General features: G+C 45.0%; 1 long non-coding RNA gene across 1 annotated transcript in view; it reads left to right on the top strand.

Moving 5' to 3' along the window:
* LOC137301000 (uncharacterized) overlaps positions 1–22,763 on the top strand; it is a 66,840-nt gene that overhangs the window by 30,378 nt on the left and 13,699 nt on the right. The window contains exons 2-3 of the long non-coding RNA XR_010958211.1: positions 8,750–8,806; positions 22,672–22,759. This is a non-coding gene — a long non-coding RNA (uncharacterized lncRNA). The remainder of the gene's footprint in view (positions 1–8,749; positions 8,807–22,671; positions 22,760–22,763) is intronic.

Genomic DNA, 22,763 nt, shown 5'->3' with positions numbered 1-22,763 from the left:
AGTAAAAAAAAAGTTGGCGCTCTCACTCAGAGACCGTAAGGTGGCTGGTGTGGGAAATTGAAGTGCCAACCTAGTACAGTAGGGGTGCGTCTCTGAAGTTAGATTAAAGGGAAAATCTATTCTCGGAATTGTTAAACTGACCTAATTTTTGGTAAGGAAGTAACTGTACTCTTAATAACACATCTCTGCTACTCCTATTAATCAGTTTTAATGCTGTAGAAGCGATAGTTCTAGAGCCCGAGAGCAAATATTTAGAGTAAAACTCCCTCCTCGTGTGACATCTTGAAATTCTGCCTCAGTCACACCATGAATTGGAATGGGGAAGTGCTGATAACTGTCCACTATTCCTCACTCATGATACATGAGGAGAGAAGTCCTACACAAAACTGGGCAGATCTACCACAGGCCACTTAAATCTGGCAATCCCACAGATCAACAAGTGTAATGTTGCTAATTTCCAGCATGGCTGAGCTCCCACGAATTTTCTGGGGCCAGCAATGCCCTGATTAACTATTTGTAGCAAACTGCATATTGGACCTGTTGCTGGGAGCTGAGCGAGGGAGGAGGGGAAGGGCAGGAATTGTTTGAAGGGCTGCTGGGAAAATTAAAGGATGTGGCCACTTTAAGGTAATTGGCCACATACTATGAGGGTTCTTTTTTCATGTCACCTCTTTTTTTTAAGCTGTTCCTGTTCTGCTAAAGACGTGTAAATGTTTCAACTACGGTCAGTTTTCCAGTGAAGTAGCAGGTAATATTCAGCTGATTGTTAGCGAGGAGAAAGAAGAGAAAAGAAACTTTTTGAAAAAAGTGGATGAAAATGTCTTTTGTAAAAATTATCCCCAAAATATAATATCATGTGTGATGTTATGGGGAGGGGAATATTGGTCCATCTAGTCTACGTTTCCAAATCTCCCATCAAGTTTCTTAACCTGATTCTGGAACTGATAGCTCTGCATCCCCTGACCTAACAGGAATTGCAATGTCACTCCATTATTTAAGAAACCAGGCAACTGCAGACCTGTCAATTTAACATCAATAGTCAGGAAGTTACTGGAACCTATTATCAGAGACAGACTGATTGTATGAGCTGATCAAAGAATGTCAACATGGATTTGTGATGGGTAGGTCATGTCTGAATTTGGTTAAATTTTTTGAGGAGGTCACTCGCCCGGTGGATAGCTGAGTGTCTATGAATGTTCTCTCTATGAACTTTCAGAAGGCATTTGATAAGTTTCCCTACAATCAATTATTAGTAAAAAATGAAAGCTCATGGAATTGGAGGTAACCTTGTGACATGAATAGGTAATTGATTGGAAGGTAGGAAACTGAGAGTATGGATCATGGGAACGTTCTCTTATTGGCAGGATGTGACGAGTGTTGTTCCCCAGGGATCTGTACCAGGGCCTCAGCTCAATGACTTGGACTAGGGAATAGAGAGTTGGATATCCAAGATTGCGGATGGCACTAAGTTAGGAGGCACAGTAAGTTGTGCAGATGGGAGCAGGAAGTTACAAAGGGACAGATACAGACTAGGTGGGCAAAAATACGGTAAATGGAATCCAATGTGGGGAAGTGTGAGGTCACCCACTTTGGATCCGAAAAAGACAAATCTGAATATTTTCATAATGGCGAGAGATTAGGAGCTGTGGAGAAGCAAAGAGGTTTCAGTGTCCCATGTGCACAGATATGAAAAGTAATCATAAAGGCTAATGGAATGTTGGTCTTTATCTCAAGAGGTTTGAAATACAGAAGTGAGGAAGTGATGCCTTAATGTATCGAGCCATGGCCAGACCTTGCATAGAGTACTGTGTTCAGTTTGGGCACAGAACGTCAGGAAAGATATATTCGTCTTGGAGGGGGTACAGCACAGATACAGCAGAATGAAAGCATAAATACGTTACCCACATTCTTGGTTCTGCAAGATGTAATGATGAATTTATATAAAAAGTAGCTATGGGAAGAATGTTGAGGCAATAGAGAGGGTACAGAGCAGATTCACTAGGGTACTGCTTGGTGTGAGGAAATACAAAGTGAAGAAAGACTTGAAAAATTTGGGCTGTTTCGTTAGAACAGAGGAGATCATGGAGTGATTTGATAGAAATTATGAAGGGCTCGAACAGAGTAGATCGAGTGTTCCCAGTGATTGAGGGATTTAAAACAAGGGGACATTGATGTAACATTAAATGTAAGAGATTTAGGACAGAGAGCAGGAGAAACATTTTTACACAGAGCAGTGAAGCAGTGGAATACCCTACCAGATACTCTCTTAAAGGGCCAAGACAAATATCAACATGTTTAAGATAGTCTCACATTCTACAACAAGAGGGCATCGCCTCAAACTGATAAAAAGGGTGGAGAAAAGGCAGTTTAGATTTAACTATTTCCCAGAAGGTAAGTGTAGGGAATGGAAGGGAGGCAATGGGGGCCGATCAGGAAACTCAGTAGGATGTTCGATAAGTGCCTGGAAGTGCGAGAAGTATTGTGGGATGTGATATTTCCCAGATACTGGGACAGTGATCTTTTCCGGTCCTGTACATTCCAGTGTTCCTATGAGTGGTATGTTTTCTGATTTTGCTCCAGAAAAGCTTTGGGAGTGACTCCAGAAACCTGAGCTTCAAAATTCTGTTTAAAGCAAACATCCAATCTAATGGCAACCTTCATTTTACAGAGAATTACATAGAATTTACAGCACAGAAACAGGCCATTCGGCCCATCAGGTCCATGCCGATTGTTTATGCTCCACACGAGCCTCCTCCAACATTACTTCATCTAACCCTACCAGCATAACGTCCTATTCCTTTCTTCCTCACACACTTGTCAAGCTTCTCCTTATTTCTGGATATTAAAGCATAATTAATTATGAGCTTCAGGTTCCCCTTTGGTGATAAATTTGTGACTTGGTGACTCCTCGGGCCCCTACCTCTTCACCTTGACATCGATCTGTGCCACAAGGCAGTAAGTCCACAGCAGACGAGTTGAAAGCGGCCTGATGGCAAAATCCAGTGCTCCAGCTGCCAAAAAAATTGTATCCGCAGATCAAGAATCTGCTTTGATCAGGATTTTTACAAATGGCCGCTTTTTAAAAAAATCAATTTTCAAATCCTCAGATCAGAAATCTGTGTACAAAGAGAATGACTGGAAAGTTGTTTGGGACTTGGGTCAGGTATACGTTCACAGGAAATTGCAGGGGAGATTTTCTGTTTTGTCACAACCTGCACATGCCAGGAGTGGATATCGAGAAATTGTACCGTTCCCCCCAGCCTGTGGTTTTCCTTCCAAAATTAATGGCGGTGGTGAAAAACCTCCCTTTGCGTTAGCATGGACTTTTGCTTTGTGCTAACAAAATACGTAGCTTTCCTCTGTGCACTTGGCATAGCAAAATCAAAAACATGCTCTTTGTAAACGTGTACATGATTTAGCTACAGCTAGCACACAAAGCAACTTAAGTTTGAATTTTCTGACTTCTCCTGAATGTGCTGACTCTCTCTCGCTCAGGGTACAGTTCCAGGTGCGCTGGCTTCTTCTGGTACTGTGCCCAACATGTATAAACACAAACGTCCCATCACTGGATAGCAATCTGGATAGGAGCCCTGTTTGACGTTTGCTTTCCTTAACGGTGAAAGCAAACTGTAGCATTTTTTTCTTAAATTTGTTCTTGGGATATGTGCAATTCTGGTGGGCCATCTTCTTGCTTTGTGGCGTTTGTTTTTTGTAAACCGAATAGCCTGAAGGTTCTAAGAGCCAATCACGGAGTCATGGGTAGGACACGTTCCCTTAACCTGAAGGACAGCAGGAAATCAGTTGGGTTTTTCCAATAACCTGTCAGTTTTCATGGCCAGTTTTCTGGTGCTAGCCTACAGATTACTAGATTTATTGCATTCAGTTTCAAAACTTTCCTTTCATAAGAAAGTTATGCTTAACCTTTATAAATCACTGGTTAGCCCTCGGCCAGAATATTGTGTCCAATTCTGGGCACCGCACTGTAGGAAGGATGTCAAGGCCTTGGAAAGGGTGCAGTGGAGATTTACCAGGATGATACTAGGGATGAGGGACTTCAGTTATGTGGAGAGACTAGAGAAGCTGAGATTGTTCTCCTTCGAGCAAAGAAGGTTAAGGGGAGATTTAATAGAGGTGTTCAAATTTACGAGGGGTTTAGACAGAGTAGATAAGGACAAACTGAGGACATAGATTTAAGCTAATTGGCAGAAGAACGAGAAGGGAGATGAGAATTTTTTTTTACACAGTGAGTTGTTAAGATCTGGAATGCACTGCCTGAAAGGGCGGTGGAAGCAGTTTCGATAGTAACTTTCAGAAGGGAATTGGATAAATACTTGAAAAGGAAAAATAATTACAGGGCTCTGGGGAAAGAGCAGGGGAGTGGGACTAATTGGATAGCTCTTTCAGAGAACCGGCATAGGCTTAATGGGCCAAATGGCCTCCTTCTGTGCTGTAGGATTCTCTGAACTTGCCATGGTGGGATTTGAACTCACAATTGCTAGGTTGTTACTCTACCATGATAACCACTACACTACTGCACCCTCGTCCTTAGTACCAGCCTGGCTGAAATCAGCTAACATCGTAGAGTGGGAATTGAATCTGGAACGTTTCCTACATCCACTTGGCAATTGGATGAGCTACAAAGTAATTTCTGATTCATTGACCACAGTAAGGAATCTTTTGGGAAAACGAGTGAAATAACTTATATTTTTGGAACCCGTGATGGAATTTTCATTACCTCGATAAATAAATAACAAAGCCATCAGAACTGATGGTATTGTAGCAGAGATCCAAGAAGGAAGTGACTAGCTACATTAAGACTCTACCAATGTCCAGGCCAGCAGATGAAAGACAAAGAAAGACAACCTGGAAATGTGGGGCGAACAAACACTGCTTTATCTGTGTGGTGATGTCCTCAGCACAGTAATAGTTAAAGGGATCAAACCAGCAGCCTGTATTGGATTTAAGAAACTGCCAGCCAGGTTCAGATTGTACGCGAGGAAAATATTCACTCTATACCGCATTACTGAGTAATTCCTGGCATTCCAGCAAGCCTGATTCATCAATTTCTTAGATTGGTTAATGTTTTGACAGCCCACTCAGAGATTCCTGAAGGAATATCGAGCAGGAGTGTGGTTGGGCCATGAAGGTCATTTGTGTTATTCAAAATCTGAACTGAGGATTTTAGTTTATCACATAAACATTAAGAGACTGGAGTCAGTGGTTCAGGTTCTGTATTAGGGTTTGACTGGGTCATGTCCTGTTCCACTCATTCGGTGGAACTTGCCATTGATTGGGCAACTGTCCGTTTCATCACCCAAAGACTTGGAATTAAATAGGCAGATGGGTCAAGAATTAAGTAACTTGGATTTTCAAATGTGTCCAGGATTCTGGAGCAGGGTGTCCATGCCTCAGCCCGTGGGCTGCATGAGGCCCCTGAGCCCTGACATTCTAGCCCTCGATGCCCAGTCCTATTAGTGGTTATATTTCTTGCTCACTGGTTTGCCCTGCTTGATTTTGTTAGCCTCGATTTTTAAAATTCTTATCCTTGTTTTCAAAATCCCTCCATGGACTCGCCCCTCCCTATCTCTGTCAACTCCTCCAGCCCTACAACCCTCTGAGATCTTTGCGCTCCTCCAATTCTGGCCTCTTGCGCATCCCCGATTTTCATCGCTCCACCGTAGGCGGCCGTGCCTTCAGCTGCTTCGGCTCTAAGCTCTGGAATTCCCTCCCCAAACCTCTCCGCCTCTCCACCTCTCTCTCCTCCTTCAAGACGCTCCTTAAAACCTACCTCTTTGACCAAGCTTTTGGTCACTTGTCCTAATATCTCCTTGTGTGGCTCGGTGTCAGATTTTGTTTGATAATCACTCCTGTGAAGCGCCTCGGGACGTTTTACTACGTTAAAGGCCCTATAATAAATGCAAGTTGTTGACAGAGCTGCTCTTAGCGCTGCTGCCTAATTGGTGGATAAATGCTAAATCAGACCACCCGAGATCTGTTAGTGTCAGCAACTTGAGATAGGTGCCAATTCATGGGAACGTAGATCTAAACTTTCTATGTGCTCCCGATCACCCACCTCCATGGTCTGCACCTATGTGGCCCAAGAAGACAAAACGCTTTGCGCCCTCTCCTAAAGACACCTCATCAACTGAGAAATGTTGAAATTTAGGCTAAATTTTTCAGCTGCTAATCCATGCAGCAAAGGCAAAGATTATTACATCATAAACGTTGACTTAAAGGGTGAGATATTGAAGTTATTAATAGATTCACATAAAAACAGAAAATGCTGGAAATCACTCAGCATGTCGGGCAGCATCCGTGCAGAGAGAAACAGAGTTAACATCACAGGGCGATGATCTTTTGTCAGAACTGGAAGAAGTTAGAGATTTAACAGATTTTAAGCAAGTTTAGAGCTCGGGGTGGGGTGGGGGGTGGGGGGAACAATGGGGAAGATCTGTGACAAGGTGGAGGGCAGGCGTGATTAAAAGGGATGATGGTGCAAGGCAAAAGAGGGTGGTAATGGGACAAGTAAAGAGGCAAAAGATGGGTCCAGAGGAGGTGTAAATGGCAGCAGCAGAACCATTAGCAGCACCCTAGTTAAACATAATTAAATTTCCAATAATGGGAGTATCTGCGTCGAGCTGCAGTGCAGAACTAACAGATGGAAAGATCGTTTAAAAAGCCAAGAAAGAGCTGCTCCTTTATGAATATTTGGCTCAGAACAGATTGAAATGGTACAGGGTTCACTTGTTTGCAGGGCTGAGACATGGCAACTGAATACTAGAAGTGCCGATGTAAGGACCCTGGCTATCAAATGCCAATAAAAGATTATAAATCTTCTGTGAACGAGAACTGGCCTTCTTTAGGTGTTTGGATTGAGTTCCACTTTTTTGATTTGCAAACATGGCTGCTCATTGACATGCTGATAGAGAGGGCAGTTCATGTGGAAAGGGATTTTTGATACAAGTGACACAGCCACAGGCGACAGCCAAAGCAAAGAGTAATGTGGACAGATGCCTTATGACTTGGATGCTGATGAATGCTGCGACCACAGGAAGTTCCAAAGAAGCTCTACTGGGGTACCGATGACCAATGACAGATTTCCCGTCATGTAACGTGCAAGTCAGCAACACAGATTCAGCAGACCCCTGAGTCAGAAGGTTGTTGGCTCAAGTCCCACTCCAGGGACTTGAGCGCATAATCCAGGCTGACACTCCCAGTGCAGTACTGGGGGAATGCTGCACTGTCGGAGGTGCCGTCTTTCGGATGAGACGTTAAACCGAGGCCCCGTCTGCCCCCTCAGGTGGACGTAAAAGATCCCACAGCACTATTGGAAGAAAAGCAGGAAAGTTCTCCCCAATGTTCTGGCCATTATTTATCCCTCAACCAACATCAATAAAACAGATTATCTGGTCATTATCACATTGCTGTTTGTGGGACCTTGCTGTGTGCAAATTAGCTGCTGCGTTTCCTACATTACAACTGTGACTGCACTTCAAAAGTACTTAATTGGCTGTTAGGACGTTCTGAGGTCATGAAAGACACTGTATAAATCTAAGTCTTTTTAATGGGTAACTGTGCACCTGAGCATCTAAATACAAGGGACAGAGTTCCACAAGATGGCACTCTCTGGGAGAAAGTTTCAGAAACGGGACATGTAGTGAATGAACGTCCGTCATTAACATTCTGGATGAACTTTTCGCATAGACAAAAGGCCCTCGTTTTCCCAGCATGCACGTGGAGGTCTTCCTTGTGTACTAGCAGCTCTTGTAGTGTTGCTCCAGTGATAGTCTGGCAGGGCCTACAGTCAGCTGACGCCATTTCATTGTTCGAGAAAATGGATTCTGCCATGCCATCTTCAAGTCCACTGGTCTGCAAGGATTTGGTGTGTACTTGTTTGATTGGGTTTTCTCTGCAGCCTAACAAAGGGGGCCCTTCTTTTTTCCCTTACTGGATAGACATGGGTTTTGTCGAACACTGAAGTAAACACGTAGTGTTGAGGATTCCCAGTGTTCCACAGGGTTTTCTATCCATTATTTGGCAGCAGTGAGTCAGTTGGCTCCCCCAGTTTCTACTTGAAGAAAAGCCAAGCCAAGACAAGTGTAGAACTAAACTGCACCAGTGGTGTAGTGTGGGGTGTGATTGTTGTAATCTATTTCCAGTCTCCCAACACTGTCCTTTCCACCTCACAACACTGAAGGTATACAGGACAAAATTGTTGAGGACTTGAAGCTTGAAATGCAGATGTAGAGATCTCAAATGTCAAGTTCTGTATTTTGAATTCACCTGACGGTCCTCTGTGAACTGCGGCTGGAGTATTTTAAATCCTGCGCTTTCAAGCACTTGATGCATTTAAGATCTCTGGCTGAAAAAAAGTGCTCTTGAACTCGGTACTTTAGTGTTCGACACGTTCACCAGATGTGGCTTGGTGGTATTCCAGTGAGTGTGTGGTTTTGAGAGGGTGAGGGGCCTGCTGACCACACAGACATCTGAATCACTTTTATTACTGTAATTTGTCCTTAATTTTCCGGAATGAAGGAACTGAGTTAGTTGTGACTGATCGGGAAAAGTAAAACTTCTTACATTAACAGCAACTTGAGAGGAATTTAGAATAAATCAAACCCAGGAAAGTACAAATATGTGTGTCGTGATTTTTATCTTTTTGAGGGAGGGAATTTAAGGGGAAATTTTTCAAGCCTCCATCACACTGGAGGTACCTCACAAAACTTACCCTATACTGTTATCATTTCAGTTAGAGACGGCCGGCGCCTACATGGATCTTGCGAGGGGGAAGCACTGAGAGACTGGGGTGAGTACATAAAATGTCATTCCTTTTGATGGTGCACGTGTTGTATCTTCCCCTTTTCTGTTCCATTTGGTTCAAAAGAGCCTGATTGTCCACTCAGTGGTAACATGTCCTCTGTTGGTGGAATTGACAAAAAAAAAACATTTTCCTGTTGAGTGTTTTAATTTTTGGTGGATACTTTTTTTCTCAATCGTGCTTTCGCCCCATCTGAGAGGACTGACTGGTGACCCTCTCTTGGGCCTTCATCTATGACAATAGTACACTCGGGACATCTATGGCACTCGTAACTTTGGGGTATCTATGACACCAATAAACTCGGGACATCTATGGCACTAGTAACCTAGGGGTACCTATTACACTAGTATACTCAGACATCTATCGCATTAGTAACCTAAGGGTATCTATGGCACTAGTCACCTGGGGGTATCTATGACACTAGTAACCTAGGGGTACCTATGACACTAGTACACTAGGGAAATCTATGGCACTAGTAACCTAGGGGTATCTATGGCACTAGTCACCTAGGGGTATCTATGACACTAGTACACTAGGGAAATCTATGGCACTAGTAACCTAGGGATACCTATGCTTTTTTTTTATTCGTTCACGGGATGTGGGCGTCGCTGGCAAGGCCGGCATTTATTGCCCATCCCTAATTGCCCTTGAGAAGGTGGTGGTGAGCCGCCTTCTTGAACCGCTGCAGTCCGTGTGGTGACGGTTCTCCCACAGTGCTGTTCGGAAGGGAGTTCCAGGATTTTGACCCAGCGACAATGAAGGAACGGCGATATATTTCCAAGTCGGGATGGTGTGTGACTTGGAGGGGAACGTGCAGGTGGTGTTGTTCCCATGCGCCTGCTGCCCTTGTCCTTCTAGGTGGTAGAGGTCGCGGGTTTGGGAGGTGCTGTCGAAGAAGCCTTGGCGAGTTGCTGCAGTGCATCCTGTGGATGGTGCACACTGCAGCCACAGTGCGCCGGTGGTGAAGGGAGTGAATGTTTAGGGTGGTGGATGGGGTGCCAATCAAGCGGGCTGCTTTATCTTGGATGGTGTCGAGCTTCTTGAGTGTTGTTGGAGCTGCACTCATCCAGGCAAGTGGAGAGTATTCCATCACACTCCTGACTTGTGCCTTGTAGATGGTGGAAAGGCTTTGGGGAGTCAGGAGGTGAGTCACTCGCCGCAGAATACCCAGCCTCTGACCTGCTCTCGTAGCCACAGTATTTATATGGCTGGTCCAGTTAAGTTTCTGGTCAATGGTGACCCCCAGGATGTTGATGGTGGGGGATTCGGCGATGGTAATGCCGTTGAATGTCAAGGGGAGGTGGTTAGAATCTCTCTTGTTGGAGATGGTCATTGCCTGGCACTTATCTGGCGCGAATGTTACTTGCCACTTATGAGCCCAAGCCTGGATGTTGTCCAGGTCTTGCTGCATGCGGGCTCGGACTGCTTCATTATCTGAGGGGTTGCGAATGGATCTGAACACTGTGCAGTCATCAGCGAACATCCCCATTTCTGACCTTATGATGGAGGGAAGGTCATTGATGAAGCAGCTGAAGATGGTTGGGCCAAGGACACTGCCCTGAGGAACTCCTGCAGCAATGCCCTGGGGCTGAGATGCTTGGCCTCCAACAACCACTACCATCTTCCTTTGTGCTAGATATGACTCCAGCCACAGGAGAGTTTTCCCCCTGATTCCCATTGACTTCAATTTTACTCGGGCTCCTTGGTGCCACACTCGGTCAAATGCTGCCTTGATGTCAAGGGCAGTCACTCTCACCTCACCTCTGGAATTCAGCTCTTTTGTCCATGTTTGGACCAAGGCTGTAATGAGGTCTGGAGCCGAGTGGTCCTGGCGGAACCCAAACTGAGCATCGGTGAGCAGGTTATTGGTGAGTAAGTGCCGCTTGATAGCACTGTCGACGACACCTTCCATCACTTTGCTGATGATTGAGAGTAGACTGATGGGGCGGTAATTGGCCGGATTGGATTTGTCCTGCTTTTTGTGGACAGGACATACCTGGGCAATTTTCCACATTGTCGGGTGGATGCCAGTGTTGTAGCTGTACTGGAACAGCTTGGCTAGAGGCGCAGCTAGTTCTGGAGCACAAGTCTTCAGCACTACAGCTGGGATGTTGTCGGGGCCCATAGCCTTTGCTGTATCCAGTGCACTCAGCCGTTTCTTGATATCACGTGGAGTGAATCGAATTGGCCGAAGACTGGCTTCCGTGATGGTGGGGATATCGGGAGGAGGCTGAGATGGATTATCCACTCGGCACTTCTGGCTGAAGATGGTCTATAGACATCCCCCTATCAGAAAGCACCTGGGCTTCTCTTCATATCTCCTCGATGGGAGAATCTCAGGGCAAATGTAGCTGCTCTTCAAATTTTATGTTTTTCCCAATCACTCTGCTAATTTATCATTGGTAATCTTTTGAGAGGAGAATTCCAGCCATGTCTGCAGTGAGGGCTGCCTCAGAAATATAGAATGATGTAGCAAGGTTTGTCTTTGGCCTTTATTACTTCTATAGAACAAGAAGATGGGTTGACTAGCATCTTTTTGGACTGGTTCCTCACAGTGCTCCACCCGTAGACCTGGGACCTTACTGGTCTGGAGGCCTCAGATACTAAAGTCACTGAGCCACCAAGGGAAGCACCACCTGAAGTACCTTTAATAGACATTAACAATGTTCCATAGTTTTGCTAAAAAGTAAAGGGTTTATTATTCAGGGCTGACTCACTTTAAAACTCTTATTACATTTGTGAACCACCTCCTCTCCCTTCATCCCCCCCAAAGACACACTAGAGGAGATTTTACTCTGCTTTGCTCATGGAAAATCAGTGTTCCCCAGAGACTGGACAGAGGGATGAAGTTCTGCAATGTAAAGTCTCTACCCCCATAGCACATGCCCAGGATTTCCTGGGACTTCCCCAGTGAGATTAATGGGACCTGCACCAGTCACAGACAGCCCCAGTGCTTACATTTAAATGAGGTGGAATGGGCGTTCCTGGCCACCTGCCTCATTAATCTTCTCAGACCACCTGTTCCTCGCTCCAGTGAGACACCGTCTGTTGGAAGGTGGTATACGAGTCCCGACTCACACGGACCCAAGGGTCTGCGGGGTCCTGGGAGCTGGCCGAAGACAATCTAGGCAAATGTTTCAATTTATTTAACCCACCCACCCCTATTTTGGGAGGCCCTTGACGCCTTTCCGACTGATGCTCTTCAGCAACAGTCAGAACGCCCTGATGTCAGCAGCCAGGAGCGTATTTCCTTCTGCAGTGCCCAGCCAAGAGTCGGGCCTGCGCTTGGAGTTCCTCCTGGGCCATGCAGATGGACTGGGGGAGTTCAAATAAGGGTAACCAGAGAGGAGAATCTTGCTTACTGTGCCCAACCTGCGCTCCTGAGCTCCAATGTTACTTCAGCCTATTTGATGTTGGTCGGGAGCTTGGACAGCGGGTAGTTCTGATCATCGCACTCCCAAGCCTAAAGAGAACCAGATCCTGGCTGCCAGCGAGGGTGAATATCCATCCAGTGCCCTGGGCTAGAGACTGGCCTTGTAGCCCCACCCAGTGACCAAAGTAGCTGTGTGTTTTTCTTGTACATTTACAGTAAATCGAACAGAGCTGTTGGGAGTGGCTTTGATGCTTTTCCTCACCTCCCACCAGTTTGAGGTTAGTTTCAGAAACAGATGTCCGTTTCCAGTTTTGAGACCCAAATGTATAGTTTCTATCAAGCGAACACCAGGAACTAGCATAACATTAATCACTATTCTCTGGACTTAATACACAGGTAACAAGTCCTCTTTAAAGTTTAAATTGCACATTTATTGAGTTGATATATTTATGCTCCGTCCCCGTTGTGCTTATGTACTTCCATCCATCTCGCCATAAAACCAGAATACTCTTCCCAGGGTTGTATTGTGGCTGCTCTGATGGGTCAGCTGGTGAATGTGCCATTTCAGGTGGAACTGAGCCACGTTGATCAGGAAAGTCCCAGGTTCGATTTCTGGCCAGTGCTGAGTTAACTGATCTCAGCTGGGGCAATGGTAGGTGGGGGGGATGATAGCATTGGCCTCCATTTCCCCCAGGCTCGGAAGGGGTCAACTCAGGCAGAACTCACACACCCTAACTACTCGCAAATAATCTATGTTAGAAAGTGCTGGTGGGGTGGGAAGGAGGAATCGGTCAGGTTTTCCATTTCTGATTTTAAATCACCAGCTCCTGCTGAAAGTGGGTGTCTGTGGATGCCTGGTGAGGGCAGAATCCAGCTCAGTTGTGATGTCTTTCACAATTGACTAGCCCACAAGCCCTTACGGTCAAGGTTGGCACGTTAAATAGTCTTTTCGACGACAAAGGGGGAAAATCCTACACAGTTGTGCCAAATTTCTCATCCATTTTTTTCAGCAAGCGCAAAGATTAAAATGAGCTGTGGTATTGAAAGGAATGCATCTCCATAGTCCATTACTCTGCTTAAATCGGCATTAAAACTGCAAATAATACTGGTTTTAATAATTCATGCTTTGAGTGCCACAAATAGAGCTTGTATTGAATTAAGTAGCTGCCTGAAACCAATATGACTTCATAATACATTTTGTCCACCATTTCATTCATGGCGATAAGAGTTTAAAATAGAAGTCACGGGAATTTCATACGCACACTAATATGTGCAAAGATTAATTTAAAGGCTTAAGTACCAAAAGTAAGGAGTCGCACAACACCAGGTTATAGTCCAACAGCTTTATTTGAAAATCAAATTTAAATAAAGCTTCCAATAAAGATTTCAAATAAAGCTGTTGGACTATAACCTGGTGTTGTAAGACTCCTTACATTTGTCCACCCCAGTCCATCACCGGCATCTCCACATCATAAGTACCAAAAGGCTGAGGGGCTTTGTAAGTTACGTAGCCCTGACGGTGAGATGAAATGTCTGGTTCAGTGCAGAGACTGAGAGCAAAGTGGTGAAGTGCCCGTGCGAGAGGAAGGGCAAAGCCAGGAGGAAAACCCTCCCGAACCCAGCACAATACGTACGGCATCACCTGAAGAGGAAGTCTCCCTGACCTCCCCAGTTGCTTGCTCTGCAGCTTGAAGCCAAGTGCTCGCTTGTGGCCGGGAGTCAGACATTTTAGTAACCACCTGAAAATACGAAAGCAACTGCGGCGTGGTGCCGAAGGACAAGGAGCGATGGGGTGCAAACCTGTCGTGGGTGGTGGCGTAAAATGGGCAATAGCGACTGGGCAAACCGCTTTTGCGCTCGGTCCGATTTTCTTTTCCATTAACTTCAATTGGAGGGAGTGCAAAAGGCACGACCTATTCGCTGTCGCCTGTTTTACGACACTGCCCGAGACAAGTTTATACCCCAATAAATTCAACTTAACTAAGGCCCTGTGGTATTGATAGAAAGCTCGCACAGCTTTTTTTTCACAGCAACTTTATAAATCCAATTTTGTTTCTTCAAAAAAAAATACGTAAGCGTATGGACTGTATGCTAATTGCTCTGAGTCCTGATTGAAAGTTGGCTGCCCAGCCAACATCGGGGTTTAGGTGGGCGGATGGGGCGGGGGAGTGGGAGAAGACCGCTGGAATCCTCAATGATTTGCTTTCAAGTGCCACATCTTTGGTTTTAAAAAAAAAATCCTGCTGATCCCATAACGAGATGACAAGAAGTATTCTTATATAAAGACTACTATAGAATGGGAGAGAGTGTAAAGAGTGAAGTGGTGTCCTCTGGTCAGTGCAGCTGGACAGTGTAATCCTTTCCAGTGCGGAGAATGACCGTTGGCCGTCCCTGTGATAGAGTTGAACGCAGAGCGCACGTGGCTGTGACCTAGTGTATGTTGTACCTCCTGAAGTGTAATATTTTGCGTGGGTTATTATGCAATAATCTTTCCCCATTTACTTGGATCAATTTTTTTTCTTTCAGAGACTCTTAGTATTCTAAAACTGTGGTTCTGCTTCATTGGGATTGGGGCTGTTGGAACTACTCCCACCGAGTACGACAGCTTATTCTAACATCTGATTGCCTGCTGTCGGTGCTGTATTTAGCACTTAGCATTTAAAAGCTTTGAAATGTGGTTTGGAATAGAATCTCAAACAGATACTTAAATCCTGCAACCTGATATTACAATCAGGACTAAGCAAATCATTTTTCTGCCTGCGTGTGTTTTTTTAAACTTACAAATCCCACGCCAGATGTATTTAGCAACGAAAACTTTAAACGTTTTCACGACAGCTTTGTCTCCTTTCTTCAATTCTCGTATTTTTTTTTAAGCTTCTGTGCCCTTGAGCTAGTTTATTATCTGAATGTTAAATTCAAGATACTTTTTAATGAGGAAATACTTAAACAAAATGGCAGGGGAGAAAAACGAAAAAGTGATGATGCAAGGGGAAAGAACGAAAAGATTCTAAGGTTTTGCGAGGGTACGTCAGAGTCGGTGGTGACCGTAGAGACTAAAATAGCAGGCTCGTCTGCAAAAGTGGCAGGTGAAATGGATCTTTCATCGATCTCTATAGATTAGTCTGAAAATCCAAACACAAGTCTGCTGTAGGTGGGACTGGGCGCTGCAGTGAATTAATATAGTGTACTTCCACCTCTGGGACATGGAGTTAAATCTAGCCCTGAACAATTGGATGAAAATCTCCTGTTTGAGTCCGATGCAAAATCAATCCGGGGAACATCAAGCAGGTTCCCAGTATGGGTGGGCCCACAGGACAAAACTAATTGGCATTCGTTTGATGATTTCACGAACAGAGCCTGGTGTGTGACGTCAAAATATCACACTGGGCCTGTAGACGGTGCACTTTAGAGGCTGACGTTACGTTACACTGCCAGAGCAGAGTTGGGGGATCCCTGCCCTTCATCTAATTCGCTGTGCCTGACTTAAGAGTCTAGGTGCTAACACTTGGTCCAAAAAGTGGAGAATGTTCAATTTTCCAGCACTATCATCATTCAGTTTAATGAGCGCAAAAGTTACCAAAAATGTTAATTCCAGTCTGCTGTAGGTTGTCTCTCAATATGTTAGAGAAGAAATTTACTGTTGTGAAGGTTTTAATCAGCTGGAGGACATCAGTGTATCACTCAGGACCTGTCGAACTGAACGGGGATAATTTTGACAATGGGCGATAGTGCAAAACGAGCGATATCGATTCAGCCGCCCATTATACATCTCTCCCCATTTTCATTTCCAGTGGGAAAATCAGGAGAGATGTATAATTGGATAGCTCTTTCACAGAGCCAGCACAGGCACAATGGGCTGAATGGCCTCTTGTGCTGTATCATACTATGGTAATGGGCAGCTGAATTGATAGCGCCCAAAGTCAAAATTACCCCCAATGCTTCTTACTTTAGCATAACATCAATATGATGATCTTCATAAAGATCAGTAATAGAAAGGTTCATAAAAGCACCACTGGTAATGTATGGCAAATGGCTGACTGTCACTGTAGGCCTCCATAGACCTGGCTGCACACCTCAGATAAAGGAATCCTCTCTCCTCCAGATGAAGTAATCCTGATAAAAATCCTTACTTGCCACTGACTACTGCAACTAATGACGATCACCGTAATTTTACTGCGGACTGAAACTTTCCATGTGTATGTCCCTCTGAGGGGATGTGATTGATGCTGGAGATCACCAAGATGCCAGTAGGGCCCACAGCAGGGCAGGAGTTCAGTTTTGAAGCCTTGGACCCCGACGTGTTTTCCAGCCACAAAAATAATGATGTTTTGTAAAATTCTACTGTTGAATGTTACAGAGTAGAATTTTTAAAATGTTCAGGACTGCACTGCGACTCTTCTCAACTTGGGTTCTGCCCACCCAAAAAAGGATTTGTAACCTGGTTGGGTTTGTTCAGTTGTTTTCTTGTGTAAGACTGCAAACTCTCGTAGGGTGAAGCAGGTTGAACGTGGGCTTGGGAAACGCAGTTCCAGCGAAAGGACGTTTTGAGTTAAATTTGATGCAAAACTATTTCCCTGGATACGGGATACCGGATTACTATTCTTCACAATACCCTTCACGTTGGCTGAGAAATGGAAATGAGTAGAATTATGAGGAGTTTTGATAGAGTACTTAGGGAGAAACTGTTTCCACTGGCAGGAGGGTCGGTAACCAGAGGGCACAGATTTACGATAATTGTCAAAAGAACCAGAGGGGATAAGAGGAGAATTTTTTTTTAAGCAATGAGTTGTTATGATCTAGAATGCAATGCCAGAAAGGGTGGTGGAAGCAGATTCAATAGTCACTTTCAAAAGGTAATTGGAGATACACTCGAAGGGGAAAAATTTGCAGGGCTCTCGGGAAAGGGCAGGGGAATGCCAGGAATAATTGGATAGCTCTTCCTGAGAGCCGGCCCAGACATGATGGGCCGAATGACCTCCTTCTGTGCTGTATGGTTCTAAAAAGCCAAGTATTGGTTGAAGGTCAGTAGGTTTGGAGATTTTGACCACTTTGCTGCACAGAAGCCAAGAAAACAAAACACATCACCTCGTTAATAAATAAATTGAATTGGAAACTGTTTAAATGACGTTGGAAATGACCGGACGCACAGAACGTAGCAACATCTTGATAGGAAGTCACTGCCGACATAAGTCTCGGGCTGACGACAACGAAACAGGATACTGGATTACTATTCTTCACAATACATTTCACATTGGATCACTCACTCGCAAAATGATCTTCAGAATGGATACTGTGGAAGGCCCGCATCACCGATGCTAAAGACCAAATTAAATATGTAAGAACTGCAATAACTGGGTTTAACTGGTGCCTTTCATGAAAGACGAGATTGGGATTGTCCACTTGCTGTACCTTGTGATCTTGGGATGCGCGGTGCACCCTGTATTGCTGGCCTCGTGGTTATCACTCCAAATCAAATCTGCCCTCCCTCCTGACCATGACTTTTAGGCCTTGATTTTGAAGTGGTGGGGTTGGGGGGTCGGTGGTTAGGGTGCGTGGGGGGCCCTAAGCGGACGGAGCACCCGGCAGTTCTGAAGGAAGCAAGGGCCCGGCTGGTTTTAACTTAAAGGCCATATTTGAATATTTAAAATCGATGTCCAGCTCGAAGCCAGCGGGAATGAGGTCAGGGTTAGCGGGCTGGAGTGGGAATTGAGACAGAAGCCGACTGCCGCTGGGGACCTAAGGGAATGGACCCTGGCATAAGTGAAATGCTGAGGGTTTGGGAGGGAGTGGGGTGCAGGGGGTTCCCAAACAGATGCTGCAGTGGGGAGGGAGGGCCGGGACAAAAGTGGCCCGAGGATTTCTTCCTGTTCCTCCGAAGAATAAAAAATCCTACTCACCTTGTCCTCTCTGCTGTGTCCTGCCAGGTTTTTTTTTGGCCGGGTTTGACACTGGGCGGCCCTCCCCCTGAGTCGTCGCAAAAATCACAGTGTGGCACCGATGATATCATCAGGCCGCGACTTTTAAATTTAATTTAGGCCCCTCGCTTACCTGTAACTGGAGCCTCGGCCAACTTCAAAGCCAGTGAAGACAAGATGTCGCCAGGTGGGAACTGAGTGACCTCGGGCAGGTCAATGGACTCGGCCTGATCTTAACCCCTCACACGCACATTCTCGCTGGGCGGGAATGGGGTTAAAATCGACCCCTTAGTCACTTACTTATTGTAGTTACACTCAAAGGTACTTCGACTGTGGTGAAACTGAGGTAAACACAACGCCTCAAACTGCTTGAGCCGCAGGGCAACTTTTATGGTAAAGAAGCAGTGTCGAAACCTTCCAGCCCCCCAATCACCGGGGCTGATTTAATTCCAATTTATCCAGGAGGGGGCAAGAGTGAAATTGTTAAGAGTTTGTAAATCTTGTTTGAATGTCATGCATTCAGTTCAGTCGAAGTGTGTGCTTTAGAAATTTGTCAGCTCTCTTGCATCATTTGTCTGGAGATCCTGGTGAACGTTGAGGGGAAGAATAATTATTAAAGTCTCGTCCGGATTGACCACCATCTGTGAAAGCTGCAGGAGCCCCTTTTTATCTTAAAAAGATTCATATGGGTATCTGCCCGAGGTGTTGAGATTTGACCCTCCCCTCCCTCGGTCATATTGAAGATGTCCCCACTGACCTCTGTGGGCAGAACTAAGTGGCCGTTCGGATTGGTTTTGGTTATAGATAAAATCTTCAGGCAAATGACAATTTAAAACTGTCAGACTGCACTTTGTATGTAGTTTTGCTGGTTAACCTGGAATATTACTTTAAATTAAACCGCTAGCTTGGAATCAGGGGACACCAGTTCAACCTAATACGGTTAATTTTAGGACTTGTATCGGGAAATTCTTCACGCAAAGAGTGACCAACATGTGGAATAGACTTCCAGATAGAATCAAACAGCACATAAGGAGGCCATTCGGCCCGTCATGTCTGTGCCAGATCTTTGAAAGAGCTATCCAATTAGTGTCTCTCCTCTGCTCTTTCCCCATAACCCTGCAAATTTTTCCTTTTCAAGTATTTATCCCATTCCCTTTTGTAAATTACTATTGAATCTGCCCTTTCAGGCAGTGCATTCCCGATCATCACAACTCGCTGCGTAAAAAATTTCTCACATCTCCTTTTTGACTCGAATCTACGCTTTGATTCGAAATGTATATACTCTGTGGCTTTTGAGGAGCACTGGTCAGTGAGGAGGACTGGTCTGTGGCTTTTGAGGAGGACTGGTCATTGGCCTGGGTTCAGCTGTAGCACAGGTCCAACTCTTCACACACAAGTCTTCACATCACCCTCATAAAACGAGACTGTGTACTCGGGGCTTGTTGAATGTTGTGCGTTGTAGCCATTAAATATTTACTGGCGGATCTCCTGTGGCAATGCTGATAACGAGTCAGAGGATATGCTGTTTTTTTTAACAAAAGGATTGTTATCAACAAAGTGAGTCAATAATTTATATGTGCACAAATCAGATTCCTTTACATGTCCAATGTGAAGCTTCTTGAGTACTACAGCGGGATATTTTTGATATATATATATATATATATATGTATGACCAGTCCTCCACAGAGTATACATTTAGAATCAAAGCCAGCATTGTAGACTCGAATCAAAAGAGATGTGAGAATTTTTTTTTTACACAGCGAGCTGTGGTGATCTGGAATGCAGTGCCTGAAAGGGCAGTGGAAGCAGGTTATGTCAATCAGTTTTCTATTTTGTTCTCTTCCCCAGTGGCATGACTTAGATCAGAACCCCACTATGTGGGCAAACCAACGCCCAGCCAGTCAATGGCACAGTACGTTATAACCTTCATCTTGTGCTGCAATGCAGGAGGTGTCCGCACTGCAGTCCACGGGCCACCTTTCCTTGAGCCCTGGCAATGCAGTCCTATTGGCGCCGATATTCCTTATTTGCTGGTTTATCCGAAAGGGCTGTTCTTAGTGCTGTTGCCTCATTGATGGATAAATCTTAAATCAGCACACGAAGATCTGTCAGAATCAGAAACTTGAGATACGTGCTAATTAATGGAGACATGGATTTAAATTTAAAATGAGGTTGTGAAAGGCACTACATAAATGCAAGTCCGTCCGTCCCTCCCTCGAGACTCTATGGCATCTACCCATGCTGCTGGGCCCTAAGTTCTGGAATTCCCTCCCTAAACCTCTCCTCCGCTTCTCTACCTCTCTCCCCTCCTTTAAGACGCTCCTTAAAACCGACCTCTTTGACCAAGCTCTTCGTCACCTGTCCTAATATCTGCTTATGTGGCTCGGTGTCAAATTTTATTTGATAATCACACCTGTGAAGCGCTTTGGGATGTTTTACTACATTAAAGGCGCTATATAAATGCAAGCTGTTGTATGAAGACAAAAGCTTGGACCCCCTGCTGGGAATTCATTTGTATAAATTAGAGCAAGTGATCCAGTGCAGGACAAAATCCCACATTATTCTGTACATTTATCACACGTGACTTGATTTGACGTCTGAATGCCACAATGTGGCATTAAAAATCTCGGGGGCTGAGACATTTCTGAGTGGATCTGAGCAAGAACAAATCACTTTGCTCTACGTGTAACACCTCCTTTCTGGGGAAAGGCAAGCTCTCCTTATTCTCGGTAGAATATTTAGTGGAGCTTCTATCTTGTGCTCAGCTGATAAATATAGAAAGTGGAAACAGTAGCCCTTTCTGCTGCCCTGCAGTGCAGCTTTCGGCAGTCAGAGGCAGAGCGGTGAGATGCACTGCATTGGAAGGCCTTGAGCAAGTGTCCTCCGCAGATAAAGTAATGTTGGCCTGCCTGCTGTTTCTGCTTCTCAGGCTATTCCCTCATTGGCTGTTTCTGCTGACTTTAGCACTTTCTGATAGGCTGCTGACCTTGGGTTCTCTCCTTTAGCCTCGGCAACACTGACACACACACACTCACTCTGACTATCGTGACCTGCAACCTCTCACCCATTAAACTGGCAGGATACTAGTCCATCACAAGATGAATGTCACGGCAAATCTGCATAGGCGTTTAATACTGTAATGCAGTGTGTAAAGAGTTCAGGCTTCTGGCAAGGCCTAATTAGATAGTCTGTGTTGTGAGTGATAAAGGACTGAATGGCAAAGCAATTCTTCTCTCTTTTGAATTTGAGCTCGTGTTGCATTCTTCTCCGGTAAATGTAAATTGGGAGGGGTGGGGGTGCGGGCGCGGGCGCAGGGTAGAGGGTAGCAGAATTTGCATCCGACAGCTCACGGATATAGGTAAGGCTTATTTATCTTTGCAAACTATTTGTCAGTGGAAAGGATGACCTGTAATATGATCCACTTTGCTTTGTTCTTTAATTTAGTGAGGCTTTCTGGGTTTTGTTTATTCCATTGAATGTTTATTCCATCTGCCTGCTACTCAATTATTCTGTGAATACTGAAGGCAGTTCGGTCACGCTGGATATTTCATCAGCGAATTCAGAAAAGCGGAGACGAATGTTGTGTCAAGTCTGCCCTATCTCTCTGCAAACTCACCTTCCCTGCACCTTGACAAAATGAACTGGGCAAAACTTGCCCCAAAGTCACCAGTTAAAATCGAATTTGGCAGAAGGCAGGGTTTTTGTTGCATGATGTCTTTTTACATCGAGTGGAAGATTTCTGTAATACAAGTACCTTCGGTACAGTTTAATTTAAAAAAATCAACAGATGCTTGCCACAGTTTGGAAGTATCGCCTTGCGTAAGGCACAGGTCGGAAGTGTCGTGAGGGGCAGGAAAGAATTTAAAAGTCACAGGTTGTGATGGGAGTCCTGCATCGAGGATAAAGCAAAGCCTTAATGTTCACTGCTGGGTGGAACGTCTTTTATCAGCTGGTTTCAGCTTTCCATAGCGTGAGCTGAACTGCAGCTCAGCTCTCAGCTGAATGGATGATGTAATGAGAAGGGGAGGGGGCTTATCATATGATTCAGCACAGATGGGATTACAGACTGTGGGTGTGACATGCCTCTGACAGCATGCACTCTCATACTGGATAGACTGGCTATTTGCGAGTTGGACCAAGTCTCTCTTAAAAGTCAGTGACACTTAACAAAAGCCTTCCCTCAGTAACCCTCTCAGGCGGCGAGGCCCATCTTGGATAGAGAGTAAGAAACTCACGTGAATTTTATCTCTTGGGAGTGCACTGCGAAGCATTTTGTGCCTCAAATTCTATTTGTGAATTCAAGCAGCCAAACTTGCGCAAGGTATTGGAGGTTGGTACGAACCTGAAGAAGGCTGGAAAGTTTAAACGGTTGTGGAATCACAGGGGTGGAAGGCAGGGAACTTCCGAAAGAGCCCTCGGTATTTTGGCCACTAATGTCAGGTTCACTTTGTCTTCGGACGGCCAATATAGAATCTACAACCTGCCTATGGGACTGGTCACCCAGACAGTTGAAGGATTCATGGTTGGGGCTTATTCATGCAACGTTTGATTGTTTGCATTTTCAGGGAATACACAATAAGCAAAACAAAAACTACTGGGATCAGTGACGAAATGACTTCACTCCTGAAACTGTTTATCTAGAAGCAGTCCAAGGTAG

This window comes from Heptranchias perlo, chromosome 32, assembly GCF_035084215.1.
Source record: "Heptranchias perlo isolate sHepPer1 chromosome 32, sHepPer1.hap1, whole genome shotgun sequence".
NCBI lineage: Eukaryota > Metazoa > Chordata > Chondrichthyes > Hexanchiformes > Hexanchidae > Heptranchias > Heptranchias perlo.
Note: the sequence above shows the minus strand (reverse complement) of the source record. Positions and strands in the feature narration are given on the sequence as shown.